The sequence below is a fragment of the Musca autumnalis genome, unplaced genomic scaffold, assembly GCF_047663935.1.
Source record: "Musca autumnalis isolate F117 unplaced genomic scaffold, ASM4766393v1 scaffold_5, whole genome shotgun sequence".
Lineage (NCBI taxonomy): Eukaryota > Metazoa > Arthropoda > Insecta > Diptera > Muscidae > Musca > Musca autumnalis.
The window spans coordinates 21,839,474-21,861,253 of NW_027412088.1; positions in this window are offsets into that span (position 1 = coordinate 21,839,474).

Here is a 21,780-nt window from a genome sequence, read left to right on the forward strand (position 1 = left end):
TTTGAATTTTTTTCTTTTTATATGTTAAGGTATCTTCTGATGTGTTCGTATTGCAGATCCATACTATTTAGTTTTTGAGAGTCCTAAACTATGCCAACATTCCCAAGAAAAAAACTTGACGGTGTTGCCATATTTTCGGAAAATATCCCAATTATAATAAAAAATGTACAAAAAAGTGACCAATTTTTGCGATCATCAGAATAGGTTTGAATCAAATAAAATTGAAAAATTGTACTATCCAAGCAAATATTGCGCAGTTTTTTGGTTTAGTTTAGTAAAATGGAACATTCTGATAAATCCTACAACAAAATTGACCCGCTTTATTTGGAACGTGGGTTCAATTCTCAACATTGAAAAGTTACCAAGAACTTTCAGATAAAATCAAGAAATATTCAAACCAAAACGTTTTATAAACTTGCTTTAAATGACTTTTTGATTTCGTTAGATCTCTTCTGAGCTTCGAAAATTGTCTGAAAGCAAATACCAAGTGTAGCCATATTATTAGGATCGATAAAATAGAAAGGTCATTGAAAATAGTTGGTATATTATTTCAAGTTTCATTTTTTAACTATCCTTGCAGTACAAATGTATGTGTTATCATGCTCACAAATCCACCATAGTTGCCCACATGTATCATAAATGTTCGAAAATTGGTATGGAAGAATGTTTCTTCGACGACAAAAAAGTAGAAAATTGTAATTCAGATTTAAGTCAAAGGGGCATGATATCACCGACTGTTATAGTGCTGTAATACCTATATAGTCAGGTCAAAAAGTTTTTTTTCTGTTCACAAGTCATAAAACAAACACGAATAAGTACAAAAGAATGGACTACTGAGGTTATACAGCACTATAAAAGTCGGCGATATCATGCCCCTTTGACTTAAATCTGAATTACAATTTTCTACTTTTTTGTCGTCGAAGAAACATTCTTCCATACCAATTTTCGAACATTTATGATACATGTGGGCAACTATGGTGGATTTGTGAGCATGATAACACATACATTTGTACTGCAAGGATAGTTAAAAAATGAAACTTGAAATAAAATACCAACTATTTTCAATGACCTTTCTATTTTATCGATCCTAATAATATGGCTACACTTGGTATTTGCTTTCAGACAATTTTCGAAGCTCAGAAGAGATCTAACGAAATCAAAAAGTCATTTAAAGCAAGTTTATAAAACGTTTTGGTTTGAATATTTCTTGATTTTATCTGAAAGTTCTTGGTAACTTTTCAATGTTGAGAATTGAACCCACGTTCCAAATAAAGCGGGTCAATTTTGTTGTAGGATTTATCAGAATGTTCCATTTTACTAAACTAAACCAAAAAACTGCGCAATATTTGCTTGGATAGTACAATTTTTCAATTTTATTTGATTCAAACCTATTCTGATGATCGCAAAAATTGGTCACTTTTTTGTACATTTTTTATTATAATTGGGATATTTTCCGAAAATATGGCAACACCGTCAAGTTTTTTCTTGGGAATGTTGGCATAGTATAGGACTCTCAAAAACTAAATAGTATGGATCTGCAATACGAACACATCAGAAGATACCTTAATATATAAAAAGAAAAAAATTCAAACCTATTCAGATGACCGCTAGTGTATGAAAATTAGACGACATTTAAAATAATATTTTCTGAAAAGTTTGTTGATAATATTAAAAGTTTTGCATGGGGATTTGATGGGTGGGTTATAAATAAAAAATTATAGTACTAACAGTTGACATCAACTGCACATGGGCAAAGTACCGTAATCAAGAACTAAAAATTTAAAATTGATAAAAAATATATAAATTCTTAATATTTCGTAGAGTAGATCTTTTGATTGCCACCTATTGCCACCTTGACTCTTGATTTCCGTTAATTGGACATCTCTTCCGAAGCGAAATGTGTAAAAACATTCTGCCCATCCCTGCAACCTTCTGAGATATATCAGTTCAGATTTTATATAGCCACCATATATATCTTTTCCCGATTTTGCTACAGCTTGTTCAATTTCGATCGAATAGCCTTGAAATTAAATATGTGTTATTTTCTTAGGCTCTTAAATAGTTACACCGATTTTCACAAAAATCGGTTCAGATTTGGATATAGCCCTCATATATATCTTTTACACCGATTTTCCTATAACTCGGTCAATTTTGATCGAATATCCTTCAAATTTAACATGTAATATTTTCTTAGGCCCCTGAGTAGCTCTACAGATATTCACAAAAATCGGTTCAGATTTGGATATAGCCCCCATATATATCTTTCCCCGATTTTGCTATAACTCCGTCAATTTCAATCGAATAGCCTTCAAATTTGATATGTGATATTTCCTTAGGTCCCTGAATAGGTTCACCGATTTTCGTAAAAATCGGTTCAGATTTGGCTATTCGATCAAAATTGACCAAATTATAACAAAATCGGGGAAAGATATATATGGGGGCTATATCCATATCGGTAGAGCTACTCAGGGGCCTATGAAAATATTACATATTAAATTTGAAGGCTATTCGATCAAAATTGACCGAGTTATAGCAAAATCGGAGAAAGATATATATGGGGGCTATATCCAAATCTGAACCGATATGGACCAAAGTTGAAATTTTTCATTCCTATGCCCTTACAAGTACTTGTGCAAAAATTCATCAACCTAGGTCAACTCCTTCTATTTTTGTCCACTTTTGTATGGAAGCGGCAACACTGTGCGGCGTGTCTAAGACACCACTTTTGTAGAGAAGTTTTACGTGGCTGAAATACTCAGGAAATGTCGCCAACATTACTGAAGTGTTTTTTGCCACCGTTGAAAAGTGTTTTGATGTTGCCTGGCCGGGGAATCGAACCCACGACCTTATGTGTGCAAGGCGGGTGTGCATACCATTGCACCACGGTGGCACCCACATTTGGCCCATAAGCCGAAGTAATAAAAGATTCCCATTCCTCGCTATTTGTTACTTTACTTCTTCAATTTGGAATACAGTGTTTGGGTATTTTCTAGGATTTGCCGCAGGGTAAATATCTGGTCAATAGTGGATTTGCCGGGTCTAAAGCCGCATTAATATGCCCCAATTATTTCATTGACCAAAGGCTTTAGTCGTTCTCAAAGGATGGTAATTCGAGTCGATGTTTGCTCCTCGGGCCGACCGTACATCCAACGAGCCCTAATGAATGCCGAGATGCCTAAAGCCAGTACTGCTAACTACATGTTGTTGGCCGCTGCGAAGTCTATCAGCCTCATTCCATCGTCAGATGTTTCACTGCGAAGACTAATTTTCCGTCTGTTGGTCCAAATATAATCTCCTCGCCTAGAATAATTTTAATAACGGTAATATGTTTACTTTAAGCGTGCAGCCTATCATGCGTACCGTTGTTGCGTTCTGGGCAGATGTTCTACGTTACGCCTAGAGCTCCGATTTACTCGCGAGTGAAATGTAGGGGTGGAGGTGGTATGGTTTTTATGGGTGCACATTATTTGGTGGGGGCGGGGCAAGTTTTTTGTTTGGTGGAATGTCAGGACGGCATTCTTACTTTTGGCTCGTATAGACTCCGCGACTGCATTAATTGACTTCCAGTGTCAGATTTTTGACACTGAGGTCACTAGTGTTCGTACGGCCAATCTCATCATACTCATAGTAATTTACTAGGGTTGAACGCCACAGCTGCGCATTAAAATGTCCTAGGGACAGATGTTTTAGCCTTCCAACATTGGCCAGCTGTCAAACGAATAAAATGGTACACAACTATTATTCTGCAGTCGCAGATACTATTGACAACTGTCGTGTCAATGCGGTCCTCGGAAAACATTCCCCATCTATCGCAGTTAAGTAGCGTCAGCTGGCACGACAAACCAGAGTAGTTTTGGCTCAACCCAGATGGTGCAGCCTATAGGGCAAAGATTGATGACTCCTTCCACATATCTGTTCAAAATGCGGCACAGGCCCAGACAATACACTGCACCTTCACTGACCGACTTCTTTGCCAAACCTACTCCAGCAGCGTTATGTTTACAATACATCGAAGCGACATTCGCAGAACAGGCGATAAATTCAACGCCAGATTAAGCAGAAAAACGAACCAAGGAACATATCATCGGAGGGATTTTGGCATTTAACAATTCAATCTCGGCTGTTTCACTCTTGACCGCTTCCCCCATACACTACAAGCATGACTCACTACAGATGAGCTCAAGCGAGATAGATCTGTACTGGACAGATTTGTACAATAGGTTTGGCATTCTACGACTTCCACTTCGCGCACAATCGATGGCTACCGGTGTTTTTTTAAATTTCGTTTTTAGAATCGCCGCGATCATTGTTCTTCTCCGACGCATAAAAACTACAATCTCAGTGATCTTCCCACAAAGACCATCGCAGTTAAACTGCAGGAATGTCACATTGTCAAGAACTTGAAGAGCATTACCCGGTTTTAATGACTGCAGCTGGTACTGCGGTTGGGGAGATTGCAGGGTAGTTTCATAATCTGTTGACGACGACGAAGACTCATTGGGGATTAAGTTTACGCAGCACAAAACAATATGACCCCTATCTCTAGCCCAAGGTATCTTCTATAGATAGAAGTGTCTTCAAAGGCGTCTTCTTTAGATATAAGTCTCTTCAAAAAGATCTTCTGTAGATATAGAACACTTCAAAGGGGAATTCTACATAGAAGCATCTTTATAGACAGAAGCCCCTATAAAAGGGCCTTCCGTGTCTTGTGTGTCTTATATAGATATAAGCCCCTTCAAAGGGCCTTCTTTAGGTACAAGCCCATACCAAGGGCCTTTTTATAGATATAAACCTCTTTAAAGGTGTCTCCTTTATATAGGAGCCCCTTCAAAAGAGCCTTCTAGTAAACAAGTACATGGTGCTCTTGAATCAAATTTAAATGGAAGGTGCTTACACCTGGGAAGTTTTTGCGGATTCTGAAACTACAATGTTTATAGATGAGAAAAATCAAAAAACCAAAAAAAAAAAAAATCGCCGGAGCGCTTTTCAAATAATAGGTTTTTGCGATTTTGCTTGGAAACCGCAAGTTCTATCAAAATGGGAAAATGTTGTAGCTATCAAAAAACCAAAAAAAAAAAATCGCCGGAGCGATTTTCAAATAATAGGTTTTTGCGATTTTGCTTGGAAACCGCAAGTTCTATCAAAATGGGAAAATGTTGTAGCTATCAAAATTATCTACAACATTGACCTTAATGATATTTTTGTAGGTTTTACAACTTTTGAGTTATAGAAGTTGAAATTGGGACAATTCAAATTCAATTCAATTCTGTATCGTCTCCTTATAAAACAATGTCATGACTGCAATTTCCCAACTTAAACTTATATATCTAAAAAAATGGTACAACCTAGGAAAAATTACATAAGCCAGTCTTGTAGAGAATTTTGCCGTATTCAAGCAAAACTGCGAAACCCTAACAAAAAACCTAAAAATGTAAACGGAGCTTCTTTATCTCAAAAATGGTACAACCTGAGAACAAATCATAAACGTCAATCCTGTAGAGAATTTTCACAGCTACAACATTTTCTTTAGCTCCATTTCGATTGGACTTGCGGTCTCCAAGCAAAATTCTGAAAACCTAAAAATGTGAATTTTGACCGCGATTTGTTCAAAAATCCCTACAGCGATTTTTCTTTGTTTTTGGATTTTTCTCATCTATGAACATTGCTGTGTCAGAATTCACGAAAACTTCCCCTGTTTAAGCGGTTTCCATTAAAAGATAGTTAAGGCGCACCCTTCATGACATTGTTTTATAAGGGGGCGATACAGTCAGTGCACTGTCCCAATTTGAACTTCAATATCTCACAAATGGTAAAACCTACGAAAATACTGTAAAGGTCTATCTTGTAGAGAATTTTCATAGATACAACATTATCTTTAGTCTCATTTTGATATTACCTGCGGGTTCTAAGCAAAATCGTGAAAACCTAAACAACCCCTAAAAATGTCAACTTGAATCGCGATTTATTTAAAAAGCGCCCCGGCGATTTTTTTTTGTTTTTTGATTTTTCTCATCTATGAACATTGCAGTTTTAGAATCCGCAAAAACTTCCCAGGTGTAAGCACCTTCCATTTAAATTTGATTCAAGAGCACCGTGACATACATACATAAATACATATGTATATTTTATTTATTTATTTCATGTTTATACTTATAACTAAATTACAAGTATAAAGGGAGAGTGAAGCCATGACTGCAGAGGTCTTAGGCTTATATGTATATTTCAAATATGTATGTACCTATTTGTTACATTATATAATCATTTGATTCCAGATGCCGATTTTCCGCTGATGATTTCAACTTTGAGGAAAATGTGTTTTATTTCACAACTAAGGAGAAGCCATCAACGATCTTTCTATATAATTTTATACGCTCTACCATACGATGGGGGTATATTAAGTTCGTCACTCCGTTTGTAACTACTCGAAATAATCATTGTAGACCCCACAAACTATATATATTCTTGATCAGCGTGCAATTCTACATCGATATAGCCATGTCCGTCCGTCTGTGGAAATCACTCTAGCTTCCGAACGGATTGACGTAGGTTGATGAAATTTTGGGAAAATCTATTATTTGTACGTAGGACTTTTGAAAGCGGGCTATGTAGGTCCACGCTTTCGTATAGCCCCCATACAAAGTGACGCGTGAAGCGTCGTCGTTTTAAGGAATTTTTAAGATATTTGGCCCATTTTACCATCGAATTGGCTGTAATTTGGTATTTTGTGTCTCCAGAGGCCAAAAAACATTCCTACCAAAGTTGGTTTACATAGGTCCACGTTTTGGTATAGCCCCCATATAACGCCCCATATCATTTTAATATATTTTGAATGTATTAGTCCCATTTGACAACAGAATCGGTTGTAACTTAGTGTTTTGTGTTTCCACAGGCTAAGAAATATTTCTTCTATAAAATGTTTATATAGGTCCACGTTTTGCTATAGACCCCATAGGACGATATCTCCCGATTTTCGGTATTTTGAAGGTTTTGGCCTCATTATCACACCGAGATGGCTGAAATTTGGTATTTAGTATTCGTTGGGGGTATAGGACTTTCCCCCAGAAATTTGTAGGTATAGGTCCACGCCATCATATAGCCCCCATAGAACGGTACCTTCCGATTTTCGGTATTTTGAAGGTTGTGGCCACATTAATCCACCGAAATGGCTGAAATTTGTGGTGGAGGGTATAAAAAGTTCGGCCCGACCGAACTTAACGCTTTTCCTACTTGTTTTCTTTTTAAAAGTGCGACTTTTTATAAATTATTTCATTCAGTTTTTCTTTTTGTTGCTTTTGTTTTTTTTTCTATGCCTTTCAATAAACCACCACCATTTATAAATGTTTGTATATATTTGAGCATACATTTCAATGTGTTTCACATTCAAATTTAAGCTTCCTTGCTCTCAGAAAGCGCCCACTGGTGTATGTGTTTGTTTTCTTTTATGGGGTTTTATTTGTTTGCACCCAAACTAATATTTGTTTGCACCCAAACACATATTTGTTTTCAGGACCCAAACATATGTCATAATTGGGACTGATTGCAACCAAATATATGTTTGCTGCAAAATATGTTTGGAACATTTGTTAGAGAGGCGTTTTTTTCCTCCATGTAGAGTCCTCTTCAAATGGGTCTTCTTTAGATAGACGCCTCTTCAAAATGTATTCTATAGGTCGAAACACCTTCAAAGGTTTTTCAAAGGTGGGAATTTTTTTGGATCACTTACATAAATCTTAAGGCCTTCCCAAGGGAAGGCCAAAACTCTGATGGGAATGCCCATGTTGAAGAAGTTATCACAAAACATGGCATCCAAAATTAGAGAAGTAAAGCAAAAGATCGTTGCGTTTGGAAATCTACTCTTAGTTTGGCTTATGGAACAAGACGTTCTGTTTAGTAAAGCCATCTAGGTAAGTAAGTACATTTTAAATACAACCTCATTAAAATATTAAATAGTAAAAAGTCCCATTTGCGCATGTAAGTGTGTTTTTGAGAAAAGTTCTTCGAAAGACCTAAAATCTGTGTTGACGGTGAATAGATGATGTCATGAAAATTAACAAATTCGGCAAATACCTGAAAACTTTCAGGGCATTGAAAAATTCTTTACATTACCAAAGTGAGCCGATCGGAGACATTACTATATATCCATTACCTTTGTAAAAAAATTTTAAAACTCTTTTGATCGTTCATTTAATCACTTCGTGGAACAGAAGAATTTTCATTTTATTTTGCATTGCAAATATTTTACTTTGAATTTTCTAATACATATTAATTTCAGTTTCATTGAAATTATTAAAAAAACAACAACAATAGCAGCTAAAGCTTTCACATCTCTACTCGTTTTTTTAACATTTGAAACCAATACTGATTACTCTAAAAGTAAATATTGATTAATATCAAACATGATGAGCAGTCAATAGAAAACAAACATCTCTACAAAAGCCATAGATAGAGATATGGCTCTCTATTTTAGTAGAGAAAAAAAAAACGAGTAAAGAAAAACTTTCTAATAATAGCAACAAAAAAGTTATGCATTGTTTTTAATAAAACAAATGCAACAATCACAAAATCCGCATTGATATTAAAAACATCACACATTTTATTCAACACTAAATGAAGAATAGAAACAAAAGCCCAAGGGAACAAAGCAAAAGAACAAATAAAAAACAACTATGACACTAACAAATGAATACTGACTGACAGACAATGAATGCAAACCAACCAACAGGCAATGCAGTAACTTCTGCAACAAAAAACAAAACTAAACGCACCCACAAAGAGACATACAACAACACAACCACATATTTTCTGCCACCACAACAATAATGGTAGAATTGTAGAAAGTTGGTAGTAATCAATTTTTAAATACTCCCAACCCAGCACCACAACCCACACCATTTGATAATGATCCTGATGATGAGAAGAAGGGTTAACAAAGCCCACCAAAGAATTGCTGGGAAAGAGTTGAGCATATTCAAGGTGATGACAACGAGTGTAGCGATTAAAAGCCGCAGGGGAGTATAGAATGAGATATCTATCGGTTGTTTTTTTTACACACCCACCACAACAGTGATAGCGCCAACACCACCAACCAACAAAGTATTGATTGACAGCAATGGCAACAATATAAACGCAACGATAGCAACATTCAAATAAAAGAACAGAACATTTCCACCATCAACAAGAACTAGTTACAATGTCAGAATGTGTTCCTCTTTTTAGAGAAAAATAGAAGATGAAATGAATACCACGACCAACTTGCTTAAAATGAGCAAATTCGAATGTTGGAAGGCAACAGTGATATTCATGGAATATGATATAATACCAGGGAAGGAACACTTATGTATGTATATGTGTGTGCTGTTGAGAAACATTTCTCAAATTTGTCGGGGAAAGTATGCAAGGCCTAAAATCAATCGAGGACTTTCCAAATATCCTTAGATTGTTTGTACGTACTCTGGACATAACCCTTAATGATTTTTCATAGTCATCTTTTGAAAAATAACTTCAAAAAAACCAAATTACCTACAAAGGTACATTAATTACAGTCATGCCAAAATTACGCCAGGAACATCATTTTGTCTATCGGAATCAATGACAAAACTGCTGAAAACTATAGGGAACCAATTATTCCACCATTCTGATTACTAAAATGATATAAAAAGCGGTTCAAACGAACAAAAATTTTAAAACTTCCTAAACACATACGTTTTTTGGAGAAAAAATGTTTCAATATACACAGGCTGAGGGTATATCTCTGTCGGCAAAACCGACTGATACTTTTTTACTTGTTTAATATAATTTTATTGTAATTTTTTATTATAATAAATATTTAAAATAATTAAATAACAAATTTTCCCGAAATTTTTGAACTTCTGTGGGGGAGGTACCTGAAGAAGTGGACTTTTCATTTCTTCACCCACTTGTATGTTCCATCGAAGCTTAGGCCTGCCGATTCTGCGTGCACCGCCATGTGGCATGTATTCATACGCCTTTTTAGCGGGTCCATCATCGCTCATTTTTATGATATGGCCTAGCCAACGCAATCGTTGCATCTTGATACGTTTAACTATATTCATGTTTTTGTATAGCTGATATAGCTCGTGGTTCATACGACGTCGATCTTCACCGTCAACGCAAATCGGTCCGTAGATCTTTCGAAGAATTTTCCTCTCAAACACACCAAGCACTGCCTTATCTGCTTATGCAAGTACCCATGCTTCGGAGCCATACATCAGCACGGGTAGTATCAGCGTTTTGTATAGTGTTATTTTTTAACGAGATGTAGCTTTGTTTTTAAATTGCCTACTTAAACCATAGTAGCATCTGTTGGCCAATGCAATTCTTCTTCTTATTTCACAACTGATGTTGTTTGTTGTTTTTATGGCAGTGCCGAGGTAGACGAAGTCTTTAACTACCTCAAAATTATAGGTACCAACTTCCGCAGTTGGTCCGAGCTCTATGGACGCTTTGCGCGTCGACACTATCAATTTGGTCTTTTCGCCGTTTACCGACAGTCCTACTTTCGCAGATTCTGCTTCGACCTTCCTAAAGGTAGCAGTTACTTCCTTTACTGATCGTCCCATGATGTCTATGTCATCAGCATAAGCAAGTAACATGTGGCTATTGGTGTAAATTGTGCCATTTCTTTTGACATTTGCATTACCTTTTCCAGCAAAATGTTGAATAGGTCACTCGAAAGGCTGTCTCCTTGTCTGAAACCTCTTTTGGTACTGAACTGTTCGGAGAGGTTCTTTCTAATTTTAACTGAGGACCTACTATCAGTTAAAGTCATCCTACAAAGCCGGATGAGCTTTGCGGGGATACCAAATTCAGACATTGCATGGAATACCTTTGATCGGAGGGGACTGTCGAACGCTGCTTTATAATCGACGAAAAGGTGACATGTATCGATCTGCATCTCTTGGGTCTTCTCCAGGATTGCCGAGGGTAAATATCTGGTCAATGGTGGACTTGCCAGGTCTAAAGCCACATTGGTTTGGTCCAATTATTTCGTTGACCATTGGCTTTAGTCGTTCGTACAGTATCCCTGACACTATCTTATAGGCAATAGGGAGAAGACTTATGCCCCTATAGTTGGAGCATACAGTCTTATCTCCTTTCTTGTGGATGGCACACAGGATGCTCAGGTTCCAATCGTCGGGTACGCGTTCTTCCTGCCAGATGGTGCTAACTAGCTGATGCATACACCTTATCAGCGGGTCGCCTCCGGTTTTAAACAGCTCGGCTGGTAAGCCATCGGCTCCTGCTGCTTTATTATTCTTCAGCCGGTTGATTGCTGTTTTTACCTCATCTTGGCCGGGCGGTATACATTCAATACCATCTTATGGGATTGGATCTGTGGTATCATCGTCTTCGCTACTATTGGATACCAGCAGATTGGAGAAATGTTCCTTCCATATCCTGAGCACGCTATCTGTAACTGTTACCAGATTACCTTACTGGTCTGTACAGAATGATGTGCCTGTACCAAAGCCATCTGTTTGACATTTCACTCTTTGGTAGGCTTTTCGGACTTCATTCTGGCTCCTGTACATCTCGATTTTTTCACACTCCCGCTTTTCCATTTCTAACTTTTTCTTGCGGAAAAGACGTTTCTCTTCTCTCCTTTTCTCCCGATATCTCTCTCGTGCGCTACGCGTGCTACTGATTGTAAGGTAGCTCTATATGCCGCATTTTTCTTTTCGGTAGAAGCACGACACTCCTGGTCATACCATGAATTCCTTTGTGGAGGTCTCTGGTATCCAAGTATGGATTTTGCAGCTGTTTGCATGGAGTGGGCAATATTTTGCCATTGTGCTGATATGTTATCGGGACAAGGTGTGCTCTCATTAAGCAATTGGGCTAGTTGAGTGGAATATGCTGTGACTATCTGTTGTGTTTACAGCCTATCGATGTCTAACTTCCGCTTTGTGTCTGTTCGTGCTTTATTTGCAACGTTTAGACGGGTACGTACCTATGCTGCAAAGGTAGTGGTCCCAATCAATGTTTGCACTTCGGAAAGATCGTACATCCAACACGCTCGATGAATGTCTTCCATCTATCACAACATGATCAATTTGATTTCTTGTTTTCTGATCTGGAGACAGCCAGGTGCCCTTATGAATATCGAGATGATTAAATCTGGTACTGCTAACTACCATGCTGCAAAGTCTATCAGCCTCATACCATTTTCACATGTTTCACTGTGGAGACTGAAATTCCCGACTGTTGAGCCTTTCCGATTTTGGCATTAAAATCGCCTAGAATAATTTTAATGTCATGGGCAGGGCAACGGTCATATGTTTCTTCTGAGCGCTCGTAAAATATATCTTTGGTCTGTTCGTCCTTTTCTTCAGTGGGAGCATTAGCGCAAATAAAGCTGATGTTGTCTTTCATTCACTGGGGTGAAGCTGGATACCAGATGTTTTAGTCTCCGACTAACTACAAATCCGCAACCAAACTCATGCTTTACGTCATGGCAGGTCAGTGTCCACTTGAGATGAAAGAGGGACCAAGATAAATCCTGTACTTTACCATATTAAACCCGGTCAGGGCCGTTTCTTGGTATGTTTCATCCCCTACGTCACCCTTGAACAAAATATTACGAATTTAAATTTTTGGACCGAATCGGCAGATTTGTTCGAGAGGTATCTTGCGCTCCAACCACTACACACACGGTTCATAGGGGTTTTTTGCACCTTCCAGGCTATTGTAATTTGGTATGGGAGCAGTGAGTGTGTGGGAGGTACCCGAAGGAGTGGGCCGCTTAAGTCCATACTAGAACCTCATCTAAGTCTGGCAGAAATTTCATGATTTAGAGTGCGAAAAAATTTTCCGAACATTTTCGAACATTTGTGGGGGAGGTACCGGAAGAAGTGGACCGATATAACCCAACTTCGAAATTAAACTAATATGGGACAAAAGCCAAATTTTGGACCGAATCGGTTCATCCGTTGGAGAGTTATCGTGAGCACCAACCAGCCAGACGGACTGACATTGCTAAAACGACTCCAAAATGTCTGAAACGGATTTCGTCTAAACATATTTTTGGTCTAAAATCATTATTTCGATGAGACACGTTTTACCTGTATGAAAGTTTATATATCCTCGTTAACATAAAAGCTGAGGGTATAAAAATAAAATAAAACGCAAAAATACATTTTGTTCAATAAATCTGGGCAATTGCAATTTACGAATGAATTTGCATGTCTTAAACATTCGAAAAGGTTATGACACTGTTTAAACATATATAACGTAAGCAAAAGCGCAGAAGATCACTTATAATTATTATTTAATTAACCTGATTCACCCTGATAATAATATTGTCACAGGTAAATCTACATATATACATACATAGATTCCATACATGCTTACAATTCTTAGAAAAAGAAATAACATTTGATAAGGAATTTTTGCCTGCACAACAACAGATCTCGTGTGACAATAGTATTTTTCTCAATTTGCCAAATATTTTCTGAAACATAATAAAACCTAATTAAAGACATTAATTTTATTTGCAATTAAAAAAAACTGGCAAATTTCTATTGCTAAATTTTACGGATAAGTGGGCCTTGAGAGTTGGGTACAAATTTGCTTCTAACGACTACGAAGGTTAGTCTAGGTCGTAAAAATAAATTTATGAAGAGATTTTTTTTTTAATTTGCACAAAACAACAACTATATGCGCACAAAAATTACCATATGGTAGTATAGATGTATAGTGTTTAAATAAATAGTCTTAATAAATATACAGTTAGTCAACTTAATTATTGCAAAACCAAAATTATTACAAAAATTTTAAATAAAACATCATTTTTTTGGTATAAATAAATATCATTATTTATATTTGGTAACAGTTTTATTCTTACACATGTTTATTAAAAAAATAAAATAAAATAAAGTAAAATAAAGTAAAATAAAATAAAGTAAAATAAAATAAAGTAAAATAAAGTAAAATAAAATAAAATAAAATAAAATAAAATAAAATAAATAAAATAAAATAAAATAAAATAAAATAAAATAAAATAAAATAAAATAAAATAAAATAAAATAAAATAAAATAAAATAAAATATAATAAAATAAAGTAAAATAAAATAAAATAAAAAAATAAAATAGAATAAAATACAATAAAAAGTAGCAACATTTCACTAAAATTGTTCTTAAAATTAACAAATATTAGAACTATTCATTATTTGTACTGTCAACTAAAAAATTGAAAAATTCACAACTTTTCGGTTTTTCACGGTAGTTTTCGAAAAGTTGGTTCTAATATTTCGTATGCCTACCTTGGGCCTCAATAACAGCTTATAAACGCCTCTGAATTTACTAAATATTTTTGTGTCATTATTATTTAATGCATTTCATTTAGTCCCTTCTGTTAGTGTGCGACCTATTCCCGAATTTCTTCTTCAGGTATACCCATTTATAAAATCTAGACTTTGGACTGGAGTGTCAATGAGTTTGGTGCAGTTGTATAAGAACCAAGCCCTATATGAATAAGATTTATGCTTAGGGTTGTTGTCTTGATAGTACTTATATTTGAATTTGTTAGAATTTTCAGGGTCAACAGGCCCAAATTTCTTGATGTTGTTCGTTAAATTATTTTTATACCCTCAGCATTTATGCTAACGAGGGTATATACACTTTCATACGGGCAAAATGTGCCTCATCGAAATAATGGTTTTAGACCCCAAGTATGATTGGACGAAATGTGTTTCAGACAATTTGGAGTCGATTGAACAATGTTCGTCCGTCGGTCTGTCTGTCTGGATGGCTGGATATAGCCCATCTTCGAACTTAAACTAAGTTTGGGTAAAATATTACGAATGCCAAAATTTGAACCGAATCTGTTTATCCGTTCGAGAGTTATCGTGCGCTCTCGAACGGATAAACAGATTCGGTTCAAATTTTGGCATTCGTAATATTTTACCCAAACTTAGTTTAAGTTCGAAGATGGGCTATATCGGTCCACTCCTTCCGGTACCTACCCCACAAAAGTTCGAAAATGTTCGGAAAATTTGTGCGCACGATAACTCTTGATGGGAGTAACCGATTTGGTCCATACTTTGCCCATCGTGAAATGTGTACCAGACTTAAATAAGGTTTCAATATGAGCTCAATCGGTCTACTCCTTCGGGTACCTTCCACACAAAATTTTGGAAAAGTTCAGTTTAGGGCCATCTCTTGAATCGCTTTGATTTTTATTTAAGCAACTTGTGTTCACCGCCCTTCATGCGACGGTACAAGTTTTATCAGGGTAAGTCCATACTTCCTGAATGTTGCAAAAAACCCCTATGACACCGTGTGTAGTGGGTGGAGCGCAAGATAATTCTCGAACGGATCTTTCGATTCGGTCCAAAAGTTGGCCTTCGTAATATTTTGTCCAAACTTAGTTTAGGTTCGAAGGTAAGCCATATCGGTCCACTCCTTCAGGTACCTCCACCAAAAAAATTCAAAAATATTCGGAAAAATTGTACGCACGATAACTCTGGATGGGTGTGACCGATTTGGTCCATACTTTACACATCCAATTATATTTACAGATATAGATCAGGTTCGAATATGGACTATATTTGTTTTGTTCACTTCCTTGGGTACCTCCCACACAAAACTTTGGATAAATTTACTTTAAGACTTGCTCTCGAATCATTTTGAGTTTTGTTGAAGCATCTTGCATTCTCTGCCTCAATGACGACAGTAAAAGTTTTTTTTCCGGGGTAAGTCCATACTTATTGAGAAAATAGCCCGAAAGGAGTAAAAAACCCCTAGGGCACCATATGTAGTGGCTGTAGAGCTCGAACCGAATACTGCGTTCGTCCACACTTTGGATATCGTAATATTTCTTCGAATATTAGATTAAATTCAAAGGTAGTGCTTATAGGTCCATTGCTTCCGGTACCTCTCCCACAAAAGTTCGAAAATATTCGCTAAAATGATAAGCGCAATATCTCACAAACGTAGCAACCTATTTGGTCCAAATTTTCGATCACGAAATATTTTGTCCACACTTGGTTTATGTTCAAATTAGGGCCCTATCGGCCCAATCCTTGTGGATGTTAAACATATTTGTGTATTTAAGGGTCTGTTCTAGGATCCTTTGGACATGTTTACCGAAGGTGTTCCTAGTGGCCCGATATTATACATTTCGTAGGCTAGTATGGTACAAAAGCCCTATCTATCGATATCCCCCGCAAATTTTTGAGCTTTAATCCAATCCATATTTCTTTCGGTTAATTTTTTATGTATTTCAATCCACGCAGGCTGAAGGTATATCTCTGTCGGCAAAGCCGCTTGATACTTTTTTACTTGTTAATAAGAAAAATCAATTTTCTGGGGGTCTTTCGTCCATTTCTTTGATTATTCTCCTGTCAATTCGTGGGGTTACTATTTTGGCCTGCCATGTAACGTCTTTAGTTTAAGCCTGCCCTCTCTCTCGATGAGTTATATGATGTTGGATACAGTTCTCAGTTTATGAAAGGTAATTTAAGCGATTTTAAATCCCCAAACCTCCAACATTATTGAAATAATTTCTTGTAGTAATTCCTAATTCAAAATATAATTTTTTTTACATATTCATCGTTTGCAATAATTTAGTTGCCTAACTGTATATGTTTTTATTCGTTAACTCAACACTAGAATGAAATTTTGTCCAGAATTCATTTTACAAAATACTGGTTCCAGACACGCCTCAAAGAAAAGTTATTTTTATATATCGACAATATGAAACCTCAGTCCATAGAAAATGTGAAATTAAATGTTTTATTTTAGAACAAAAATAAGAATTCAACCACAGAATAGAGAAATATAGTTCTATAATTCCAATAAAATACGAGTATGTCATACAAATTGCCCCTTCCTACTATTTCATTTAATTAATAGAAAAAAATGAAACATAAAAATAACGCCCCAATCATTTATTCTTACGCCATAAAAAGTTTGATTTCCATTAAAGACTAAACAAACGTAAAGAGCATTTTTTTATTGTTTCACGATGACAAAAAAGTACGATGATGATGACGATGAGAATGCTGATAATCTGCACAATTAAAATTTCATAAACAATTATCCTGAATCGATAACAATTGCGAATGAAATGTGCTGATGTCGTTGATGTTGAATAACAACAATACAAAATACTCTACAAAAAAAAAACACATTTGCAAATCTATTCACAAATATTACAAAATTTGTTGCATTAACAAGTCCAAAGGTTTTTATCTGCATCAGCAATTTTTTTCGTATTGATTCTATTGAAAAAAGTTTTCACTGCAAATGTAGACAAAGAAGGTGGAGGGAAATTTCATTTTTAATAAAATTGCACTTACGACGAAATGTTTATTTCGTTGCAATTCAAATGCTTTGTTTGTTTTTATTTGTGATTTTTTCAAAAAAAAAAAAATTAAACGGCCCTCCAGTACCTTCCTCTTCGTATTCTCTCACTCAAAGAAATGATACCAGTTTCTGCCAGTCGAAATAAGAGCAAAAAAAAGTCTGCGTACAACAAACAGTCTCATGGTATGAAAAAGATGACTGATTACGTGTTCTTTAGTAAATGGTCGTTTTTAAATTATAAGCTGATCTGCCGATGAGTTTTGTAGTAATCGTTCGGAGGTGGTTACTTTTTTGTTTTGTATTCATCGATAAGGGTACTGTAATTAGGGGGCCTTTAGATAGAAGCTACAAGTTTGCTTGGAAATGAAAAAAAAAAAAAAACACAACGCTAACTTGAAATTAACTGAGGAACAAGGCTTTAAGGTAACACACCGAACTTTTAATACCATTTAGTATGAGACAATTAACCTTTTTGAATATTTGCATGTCAAAGAGAGTGGTACTGCTTCAGGTAACGCTGGCAAACTATCGATTGTCGGAGCTATTTATTTAATTGCTATGGTAAAAAAATTTAAATCGGCAACCAAAATATTATTTGGGTTTAGGGTTGCTCCAGCTTAGAAGACGTGTATGTTTTAGGAATATTTTTTGATATTGCTCCAGCTTAGAAGACATGGATTTCTTAAGAATATTTTTGAGGTTGCTTTAGCATAGAAGACGTGGATTTTTTAAGAATATTTTTTAGGTTGCTCCAACTTAGAAGACGTGGATTTTTTAAGAATATTTTTTGAGGTTGCTCCAAATTAGAAGACGTGGATTTTTTAAGAATATATTTTGAGGTTGCTCCAGCGTAGAAGACGTGGATGATTTAAGAATATTTTTTGCGGTTGTTCCAGCTTAGAAGACATAGATTTTTTAAGAATATTTCTCGAGAGTGCTCCAGCATAGAAGTCGTGGATTTTTTAAGAATATTTTTTGAGGTTGCTCCAGCTTAGAAGACGTGGCTTTTTATAAATATTTTTTGAGGTTACTTCAGCTTAGAAGACTTGGATTTTTTAATAATATATTTTGAGGTTGCTCCAGCTTAGAAGACGTGGATTTTTTAAGAATATATTTCGAGGTTGCTCCAGCTTAGAAAACGATGATTTGTTAAGAATTTTATTTTGAGGTTGCTGCAGCTTTAAAGACGAGGATTTCTTAAGATTTTTTTTTTTTGAGGTTGCTGCAGCTTTAAAGACGAGGATTTCTTAAGATTTTTTTTTTTGAGGTTTCTGCAGCTTTGAAGACGAGGATTTTTCAAGAATATTTTTTTAAGGTTGCTCCAGTTTAGGTCTTCTTCATTTTATTACATTCACCTTCTGTAAAACCGACTGGTTATTTTTAATTCTTGATATGTATCTCCAGCATGTAAAGGCTGCTCTATGTTTTACACGTTCAGAACCGTCAAGAAGAAGGGCGTCCACTAAGCAAAACATATACTTGAACAGCACTCTAAGAAAATACATAAGTCTGTCTGTCGACTTTAACAACTTAACCTAATTATACCCTCAGGCTAGAAAGGGTATATGGCAAAAACCAAAAATCCTTTGCAATTCCATTTGAAAAAAATTAAAAAATTTTTTTGCGAGCACATCTACAATTTTTGGTAAAGGTGTTAGGAAAAAAATTCTGGTTTCAAATCTGTTCGCATTCACAAAATTGGACGATGCGCGCTAAAGTTATAGCGGTTTTTATTCTCATATAAAGAATAAATATTAAAAAAACATCTTTTTTGTTATTATGAGAGAACATATGCATAAATCGTTAACAGCGTTCCATATCTATTCGTAGATGTTTAAATAGTTATTAAATTTACTAGAGGACCCGGCGAACTTCGTCTCGCACTTTGTTAGGTACAGAACTTTATGGCTTTGGTTCAAACCTATAATACTATTATTGCTATCACCTTGTTCAATGGCAAATATTTCTTTGTTTTGAACTGTTTAGGACGATCTTTGAAGCAGATGCACATTAGACAATTGTCAGTTTGACAAAGAGAGAAGGTACTGAGAGGCAAAGTGCCTCTATTTTCCTCGACTCTCTCACCTATAAACTGACTATAGCCGCGAAAAAAAATAGGTAACTCTAAATCGGGACTAAGATATATTTTTTAAGCAAATAACACGTTTTGCGATGTAAATAAAAAATATTTGGTAGCACAGTTGATGCAAAATATTATCAGAACGCCCTACTCGTTTCATAATCGATGGTTTTCTGCAATTATTGTTTCCACCACTGAACACGATATTTCACTCAAGCAATTGAATTTGAATTTAATGCTGAAAATAGTGCTTATTTACCCATTTTAACCAATTTACCCATTTTTATCCGATCGTTATCAAGTAACCACCTTCGTCTGTTTTTATACCCTCCACCATAGTATGGTGGATGGTTTGTTTTTCTGTTTGTAACACATCGAACTAATCATTTGCATATATATTCTTGATCAGGATAAAATTCTAAGACGATCTAGGCATGTCCGTCTGTTGTAATCACTATACACGCAGAGAAAAAATATTGTTGGAACAATCATATTCTAAGAACCAAATAGTATATTTTAAAATTCTTAAAATATGTATTATTGGCTCAACAATATATTTTGTGTCATCATGTTTCCTAATAAAAAATATATGGTTTAAACAACAATATATATTTACAGATTTTTAAAATACAGTTGAACCTCGATTATCCGTGAATCGATTATCCGGGAACCTCCATTATCCGTGATAGAAAATAAATGTTGGACTTTGTTCCATTTCCTCTATTTTTCGTTATAAACTTCATTACTCAGCAATTAACGAACACTTTCCAATTAATTTGATTAAGGAAACAAAAGGTAAACAAACAAAAACTGGAAATTCTACCGTATTACAGAATTTATGTATGTATGGTATCACAAAAACCATGCGACAAAGTCAATTCAGATGAATCTGAAGATGATGATATTAAGTATCTTTTAAAATTTTGGTGGATTGCCGTAACAAACTTAAAAAAATTGCAGATTTTCATATTATTGTACGATACTTTGCTATTTTTACTTCAAAATATGTTCAAAAGCTGCATAAAAGCATTGCCTCCATTATCCGGGAAAATCGATTATCCGTAATGCCTCCAGTCCCGACCATCACGGATAATCGAGGTCCGACTGTACACTATTTTGTTCTTAGAATATGATCGTTCCAACAATATCTCTTCTCTGTGTGTAGCGTTCGCAATAGTTGAGGTAGAGCCCTATATTTTTGCACCCGAGCGTCTTTTTTCCATAGACAGGTCAAGTTCGAAGATGGGTTATATCGGAACACTTTTTGGTATAGCCCCCATATAACGCTACCTCCCGATTTTTGGTATTTTGGGGATTTTAACTACATTTTTTGACCGAACTACCTGTAATTTCACGTTTTGGGTTCCCAGTGGTCACAAAATATCTCCACCAAAAACCGTCAACATAGGTCCATGTTTTGGTATAGGCTCCATATAACGGTACCTCCCGATTATCGGTATTTTGAGGTTATTAGCTAAAATTTTTGACCGAACAACCTGTACTTTGACAGTTGAGGTTCCTAGTAATCACAAAATATCTTCACCAAAAACTGTCAACATAGGTCCATGTTTTGGTAGAGCCCCTATATAAGGTACCTCCCGATTTTCTGTATTTTGTGGATTTTAATTACATTTCTTGACCGAACTATCTGTAATTTCAGGTTTGGGGTTCCCAGTGGTTTCCAAAGTATATCCACTAAAAACAGTCAACATAGGTCCATGTTTTGGTATAGCCCCCATATAGCGGTACCTCCCGATTTTTTGGTATTTTGAGGAATTTAGCTAAAACTTTTGATCGAACTACCTGTAATTTGACGGTTTAGGTTTCTAGTAATCACAAAACATCTCCACCAAAAAACTGTCAACATAGGTCCATGTTTAGGTATAGCCCCCATATAACGGTACCTCCCGATTTTCGGTATTTTGTGGATTTAAACTAAAATTTTTGACCGAACTACCTGTAATTTCTCATTTGGCGTTTCCAGTGGTCACAAAATATCTCCACTAAAAACCGTTAACATAGGTCCATGTTTAGGTAAAGCCCCCTATATAACTGTACCTCCCGATTTTTACTTTGATATAGCCCGATATAAGGTTCTTTACCGATTGAATACATTTTTTATGTTGTTTACCTTATTTAGGTATCAGTGGTCATAACATATCTTCGCCTAAAATTGTGGACAGGAAAGAATATAATTATTCCGTTTTAGTTCAGAATATTTTATGGTGGAGGGTATAAAAAGTTCGGCCCGGCCGAACTTAACGCTTTTTTACTTATTTTTTTTTTTTTGACTTCTCTATTTAACGTGATCTCCAGAATTGTACTTGCATTGCAAATTCGGTATTAGATGCAATGGCTCTGGTAACATGGAC